Genomic DNA, 8,090 nt, shown 5'->3' on the forward strand with positions numbered 1-8,090 from the left:
TAATTTTTCCTTAAGAGCAATAACTAATACTTGCTAGCCCTTACCACATGTCAGATATACAGAGTACTTTACAAAGTCGTGTCTGTTACCTCATGTAATCTTCATGACCACTCTATGAGACAGGTGTCATTATTATGTTTTTCAGGTGGAGAAACCAAAGCACAGAGAGAGAAGGCCCATTTCTAGATGCACCTCTGTATCCTTATAGGTCTGGGGCATAGAGAGATCCCCAGTCTGTAAAGTCTTATTTGGGCAGAAGAGTGCAATAATTCTGGGGACAGAGTACCTGGGTTTGAATCCCAGCTACCTCATTTACTAGCTTTTTGAACTTGGGACAAGTTATTTAGTCTTTTAGTACTTCAGTTTCTTGATCTACAAAGTGAGCAAAATACTACCTATCTCATAGAGTTCTTATATGTGTTAATGAGTTAATATACACAGAGCTTTTATAAAGCTGTCATCATCAAGACAGTATGATATTGGCACAAAAACAGACACATGGATCAGTAGAACAGAATAGAGAACCCAGAAATGGGCCCTCAACTCTATGGTCAACTAATCTTTGACAAAACAGGAAAGAATATCCACTGGAAAAAAGACAGTCTCTTCAATAAGTGGTATTGGGAAAACTGGACAGCCACATGCAGAAGAATAAAATTGCACCATTTTCTTACACCATACACAAAAATAAACTCAAAATGGATGAAAGATCTGAATATGAGACAGAAATCCATCAAAATCATAGAGAACACATATAGCAACCTCTTAGCTCTTGGCTGTAGCAACTTCTTGCTAGACACGTTCAAAGGCAAGGGAAACAAAAGCAAAAATGAACTACTGGGACTTTATCAAGATAAAATGCTTTTTGCACAACAAAGGAAATACTCAACAAAACCAAAAGACAACCTACAGAATGGGAGAAGATATTTACAAATGTCTTATCAGATAAAGGGCTAGTATCCAAAATCTATAAAGAATTTATCAATCTCAATACCCAAAAACCAAATAATCCAGTCAAGAAATGAGCAGAAGACATGAACAGATATTTCTCCAAAAAAGACATACAAATGGCCAATAGACACATGAAAAAATGCTCAACATCACTCAGCATCAGAGAAATACAAGGCAAAACCACAATGAGATACCATATCACACCAATCAGAATGGCTAAAATTAACAAGTGAGGAAATGACAGGTATTGGAGAGGATGCAGAGAAAAGGGAACCCTCTTACTTACATTGCTGGTGGGAATGCAAGCTCATACAGCCACTCTGGAAAACAGTATGGAGGTTCCTCAAAAAGTTAAAAATAGAGCTACCCTACAACCCAGAAATTGCACTACTAGAGATTTACCACAAGATATAAATGTAGTGATCTGAAGGGATCACTTGCTGCCCAATGTTTATAGCAGTAATGTTCACAATAACTAAACTATGGAGAAAGCCCAAATGTCCATTGACAGATGAAGAGGTAAAGAAGATGATATATATATATATATACACACACACACACATACACAATGGAATATTACTCAGCTATCAAAAAAAGAAATCTTACCATTTGCAATGATGTGGATTAAACCAGAGGGTATTATGCTAAGCAAAGTATATCAATCAGAGAAAGACAATTACCATATGATCTCATTCATATGTGGAATTTAAGAAACAAAACAGAGGGTCATGGGGAAGGGAGAGAAAAATAAAATAAGACGAAATCAGAGAGGGAGACAAACCATAAGAGACTCTTAACTACGGGGAACAAACTGAGGGTTGCTGGGGAGGAGGGGGGATGGGGTAAGTGGGTGATGGGCACTAAGGAGGGCACTGGTAATGAGCACTGGGTGTTATATGCAACTGATGAATCACTAAACTCTACCTCTGAAGCTAATAATACACTATATGTTAATTGAATTTAAATAATAATAATAATAAATATATACACAGAGCTTTTGGAGCAGTCTCTGCCCATTGTGAGCACTACATCATTTCCTTTATCACAGTACGGGTTGGCTCTGTGGAGCCGTTTCCCAGCCCTGAGGATGACTTGTGCTGACATCATCCATTTTGAGTTTGCTCTCTGGAATGATCAAGGGCTGGGCTAGCAAATAGCTTAATGAGGAAGTGAAACAGATAAAGCTACATTAAAAATCATAGTTATATAATTATGTAACAAATACTACATATTGATTTATATATAGCTATGTAATAAATACTACATATTGATGTATGCTATACGCACACACACTTAAATTTTTTATTGTGGTAAAGTATGCATAAAACTTACCATTTAAAATGTGCAGTTCAGTGGCATTAAGCACATTCACATTGTTGTGTAATCAACACAATTGCCCATCTCCAGATTTTTTCATCATCTCCAGCATAAAACTATACTTAGTAAAGAGCACCTTTCCATTCCTCCCTTCTCCTAGCCCCAAGTAACCACCATTGTACTTCCTGTCTCCATGAATTTGACTATTCTAAGTACTTCACATAAGTGGAACCATATTTTATGTTTAGATCTATAGATTGAATGCCAGGGTGCTCGCTTCGGCAGCACATATACTAAAATTGAATGCCAGGAACTGTACGAGTTAGAGGTTATCCACATGTTACACTCCCATTTTTTTACTTTCTTCTTTTTCTTTCTCTTCTTCATTTTAAAAATAAACTTTCTTCTTTTTTTCATGTAGAAAAAAGGGCCCTCCAAATCTAGGGAGGAAGAGGTACATAGACTTTGGGGCAGGGAGACAGTGGCAGAGAAGTACAAGCCTCAGAAAAGAGGAAGAATAGGAAATAATTAGGACATGAAAATTGTTCTATAAAAAGAGTAGTAACTCACTTAGAGTCTTATATCCTTGCTGATTGAAGTGACTTAGACTGTGTGTCCATGTCTAATCCAGTTTTGTGACAGGGCAGATATAACTTGACTGATTTGCTTTGGCTACTCTCGGCCTACCCTTAGAACAGAGGCTAGGGCCGTCTGCCAAAATCCCATGGCAGGGAAATTCAGGATCCTTTAAAAATGACTGTGAGGTTGGTAACCATTAGTAATATCCTCTATGGTAGTGCATGGCTTCTTAACATGTGTATTCTATTTCATAGGGCAATTTAGGGAATATGAAGTCAGAGCTTAAAATACCCCCAGTCCAACTGGCCCTGTTTTGATTCAAGGGCTGACTTGAGAGCCTTGCCCCCTGATTATGATGAGACTCTGATAAGAGTATTGGATCTGGTTTATTTATTTATTTATTTATTTATTTATTTATTTAAAGATTTTATTTATTTATTCATGAGAGACACACAGAGGTAGAGACACAGGCAGAGGGAGAAGCAGGCTCTCCCCAGGGAGCCTGATGTGGGACTCAAGTCGACCCTGGGATCAAGAGCCAAGCCAAAGGCAGACACTCAATCACTGACCCACCCAGGTGTCCCTGGATCTAGTTTTAAAAGACTCACATTATGGCTCTCTTAATAAAAAAAAGTCTGCTCTGAGAAGCCAGCTGTAGGCTCCAAGCTTTAGAGGCACCATATATCTCTAATACCAAAAGGCACACAGTATGTGGACCTCCATGGGTTCTCTTGGCCTGGGTCCTGCAAATGGTAGGGAGGGCCGGCCGTGGATTCATGAAACTCTCTTGATCTCTGCCCACGTGTAAGATAGGGATGATCATAGCTGTCAGACATCATCCTGGGGCATCAGGTAGACCAACCGAGGTAGCTAGCTATCTGGAGGTAGGCTGAAGGAAGCAGATATGAATTGCTACAATTTACAATTGTTGCTATATTCTCTGAAATGATATTGATTGCTTTTTTCCAAGTGCCAAAATATTTAGTTTCGATTACAGGTGGTTTTTGTTTTGTTTTGTTTTTAATGATTCATGGCTCACTTTTTCAACTAGAGTAGGTTACTTTCTTCTAGGGTGGGTGAGAGAGGTGCAATTTTTAAAATTTGCCATGTTGCAGGCTTCCAGATTCAAAACCTAAAAAATTATTTAAAAGAGAAATTAGGGGATCCCTGGGTGGCTCAGTGGTTTAGTGCCTGCCTTTGGCCCAGGGCACGATCCTGGAGTCCCAGGATTGAGTCCCACGTCGGGCTCCCAGCGTGGAGCCTGCTTCTCCCTCCTTAATTAAAAGAGAAATTAAGGGACACCTGGGTGGCTCAGTGGTTGAGTGTCTGCCTTTAGCTCAGGGCATGGTCCCGGGGTTCTGGGATCGAGTCCCACATCTGGCTTCCCTTGAGGAACCTCCTTCTCCCTTTGCCTATGTCTCTGCCTCTTTTTCTGTGTCTGTCATGAATAAATAAATAAAATCTTTAAAAAAATAAAAAAATAAAAAGAAATTAAAATAAAAAAGTTTAATGTGTAGATTTATGATCATTTAAAAAAGCAGTACATGGTAAAATTTGATCTTTAAAACTCTCTTTTCATGTACAAACAGTAAAAAATCTGACAGAGCTAGGCTGGAAAGTAAACTCAAAATTAGCACTTTGATATCAATAAAATGGATATGCAAAAATCTTACTCATTTTTTATTATTGTTTTCATCAATAGAATAGAAAAAGTAAGTTTATCATTCAGATAAACTTGCACGGATAAAAGTTTTTCAGATATGGTAAAAATATTTATGTAAAGACTTTCCTGGCCAAGTGTATTTGGGGCATATGTAGTGTTTTGTAATGCTGGCTGGGTGTTGCCTTTCTCGTAGACAGAAAGGAGAAGTCAATGGATTTGTGAGCATGAGTAGAGAGAGGAAGTATTCGTAAGAGCTCAGGGCAGAAGTCAGAGATTCAAGAATTGTATGTGCTGTTCTTGATTTTGAAACTAACTGATCACGTGATTGTGGGTCAATCTCAATTTCTATAAATGGAAAGATTAGATGATTCTACAAATCCTTGCCATATATTGGATGGAGTAACTTGTAAGAAGAATTTCTTGCCATCTTCCTACAAAAATAAAAGGACAATGACAACCTAACTATTTTAGCTAAGGACACAAAAGCCTGTGATTAATGCAGCGTTTTTACAATTTAGCAGAGTTGTTTTGCTCAATGCTTCAACTCAAAGAAGCGGTCCAGAATCTGTCCTAGAATAGTGCGAAGGGTCTGCAGGTAAGTAGGGCAGAGAGTCACAGGGGCTCAGAGAAGGGACTAGTCCATAGAGGGTGGCAAGAGGGGACAGGAAGGCAAGGGAGTGACAAGGAAGGCTTCTGAGCTCACAGAGCTAGGCTGAGTTGGTTTTAATCAGATGACTACTATGGATTAGGGATATGTCCTAGCTGAGGGAATGGCCTATGCAAAAGCTGGAACTGAACAGTAGGGTCAGGGCTGGATGGTAGGGTGAGGGGAGAGTGAGTGGCGTGGCTGGGAGCTGAGCAGGAGGGAGCTGGCTGTGCGGGCTTCTAGGCCATGGGAAGGCATTTGAGCTTTATTATGAGGGCAGCATGAGGGAAGACTCCAGAGTGACATCCAGGGTTTTCTCTTGGGCACAGAGAAGGAGGCAATAGCCATTAAAATGTTTTAAAGTTGGGAGAGATGTGACCAGATCTGGAACTTAGAAAGCCTTGCTCTGGCTGCCAAATTAGAAGACAGGTTGATGGGAACAGCTCTGGAGTCAGAAATAAGTTAGGAGGCTGCTGTAGCTATTGATGCTAGAGATGAGGATGGTCTGAACTAGGATATAACTAGTAGAGAAAAGATGATTCACTAATTATCTAGAAATTTGAAATTTTTACCTAGGAGTTATGAACAAAAAGTCAAAATTTATTTGGTCAACCAAATGGCCATTGTAGCCTTCATGGCTTGGTTACTGTGTAGTATTCATTGCCATATAACTAATTATCCTCAAACTCAGCAGGTTAAAACAACACACATTTACCTCACAGTTTCTGTGGGCCAGGAGTCTGAGTGTAGGTTAGCTGGCTGTCTCTGATTCATGGTGTCTCCTGAGATTGCAGTTAAGCCATTGGCCAAGGCTGTGGTCTCATTGGAAGGCTCCACCGGGGAGGGATATGCTTCCAAGCTCACTCATGTACTTGTTGGTAGGCCTCACTGGCTTGCCGCAAGGCCTCTCAACATGGCAGCTGGCTTCCCTTGGGGTGAGCGAACCAAGAGTGAAAAACAGTGCCCAAATGGAAGCCTCAGTCTTTTTGTAACCTAATCTTAGAATTAGACTCTTTCACTTCTGCCAAATTCTATTTGTTTTTCTCCTCACACTAATGGGGAGGGTATTTACACAAGGGTGTGAAAACCAGGCATGAATCACTGGGAAGCCATTGTAGAGGCTGCTTACTAGTTAGCAATTATACTTCACATTAAAGATATCACTTTAGGTTGTCCATCAGCAAAAATTTCAGAAGGTACTATTGCAAAATGATGTAAAATTCCAAAGGGAAGTAATTATGAAGATGCAAGTCATTTTTTAATGTCTCATTCTTGGTGTTAGTAAGAAGCAGTAATGATTATCTGATGACCGTGCAAAGGTCTAGCTCTTCTACCCTTTGAGGCTTTTTACCCACCTTTTCTAGGTCTCTTTTCATGCTACCCTGCTTGCCTGATTTATTGTCACATGCCTCAGGATAAAATCTCAACTGTTATAGTTGCCTGATAAAATGCAACTAGAAACCATTTCTCTCTAGAGAGAACTCTGCTACCAAATGATGAGACTGTTGCTAGAACCTGATGAGAAATTTAAAAAAAATTAAAAACTCTTTTTGTGAAATTGAATTCTGGGGAAGTGAGCCATGATTGCTTCAAACTGTGGTTTACATTTTCTCTGACAGAAGGGCATGGGACTATCCCAAGGAATGCTGTCTTTCCTGGTTTTGTGGGTGCAAATAAGTACATGCAATGAATCCATGCAGTGGGGGCACAGAGAGAGGAACAAATCACCCAAGGGGCCTGCAATCCCAAAGGGTAGAACTTGAAATACTCTTTATAGCCCACTCTCAGTTCTCCAGGGCTCTCCAGTGTTTGTCTTGAGGTTGAATCAGAACAGAGCAGGACAACATAGTGATGCTGGCCCCTGCAGGGCTGAGCAGACAGGGATCACAAGATCCACTCTGATTAATGCAGGGGGGTGGTGAGACCTAAGAAGGGGGCCTCGAAGTGCACTCTTTTTAGAGAATATGCCATTGAGATTCTCTGGAGCTGTATATGCATGTATGTGCTTTCATAGTCTTAATAGTTGCGATGTAAATAACCATGCCTTTGTAGGGAATATTTGGGTTGTTTTCAAATTTTTCCATATATGCAATGAACATCTCCATATATATGCCTTTCATCCCCCCCCCCCCCCCCCCGCCAAGTATTTCCATAAGGCAGGTCCTCAGGAGTCAGGTAAGCAACAGGGGGTGTATATCCAGGCTAGACTGAGGGCCAAAGATGAAGAGGCCAGGATGGATCAAGACCATGTCTAGAGGCCAGTCCAATCATATCAGTGTGTAAGGCCCAGGAGGAGCAACAGATAAGCCTTAGATCCTGGGGGACACAGGACAAGAAACTATGTATTTGGAACTAGAGATACCTGTTGGAACTTAAATTCTCAAGCTGTAGCCACAGGTTTGGGTTGGCAGTGAGTGCTAGAGTACTCTGAGCTGTTTCAGATTCCATTCCACTGCTTTTGCAAAAGGCACTAATGATGAACAGCTACTGAACGAGTGAATTATTTATCGGAACAAGCTAGCATGGGGTGCTATTACTTTTAAATTGCTAACTAATGAGATAAAATCTGGTATCTAAATGTTGTTTTTAACTGGTACCGTGAGTTCCCAAAGTCTAGCAGCGCCTGGCATCCTTATTTGTTTAATAAATGACTATTAGGGAGAAGTATATTTCTTGTGTTTGCATACGATTTCCATTTCCTATGCACATTAATGTTTTAGAGGTTTTTTTTCTATTTATTTACTAGAAATCTAGTTTAAAGAAAATGAATTTGAATAAAGGGAGTGTAGGTCTTAAAACTTAAAATAAAACACTTCTTGTGCCCCTTGCCGTGGTGCAGGTTGAGAAGGTATCCTCCAGAATGGCAAATTCTCCAGAGGTCTCATGGAGCCCGAGCTCTTCATCAGCTCCCAGAGAGGGTGTCAGGCTTAAAAG

Source organism: Canis lupus, chromosome 28 (genome assembly GCF_048164855.1).
Source record: "Canis lupus baileyi chromosome 28, mCanLup2.hap1, whole genome shotgun sequence".
Lineage (NCBI taxonomy): Eukaryota > Metazoa > Chordata > Mammalia > Carnivora > Canidae > Canis > Canis lupus.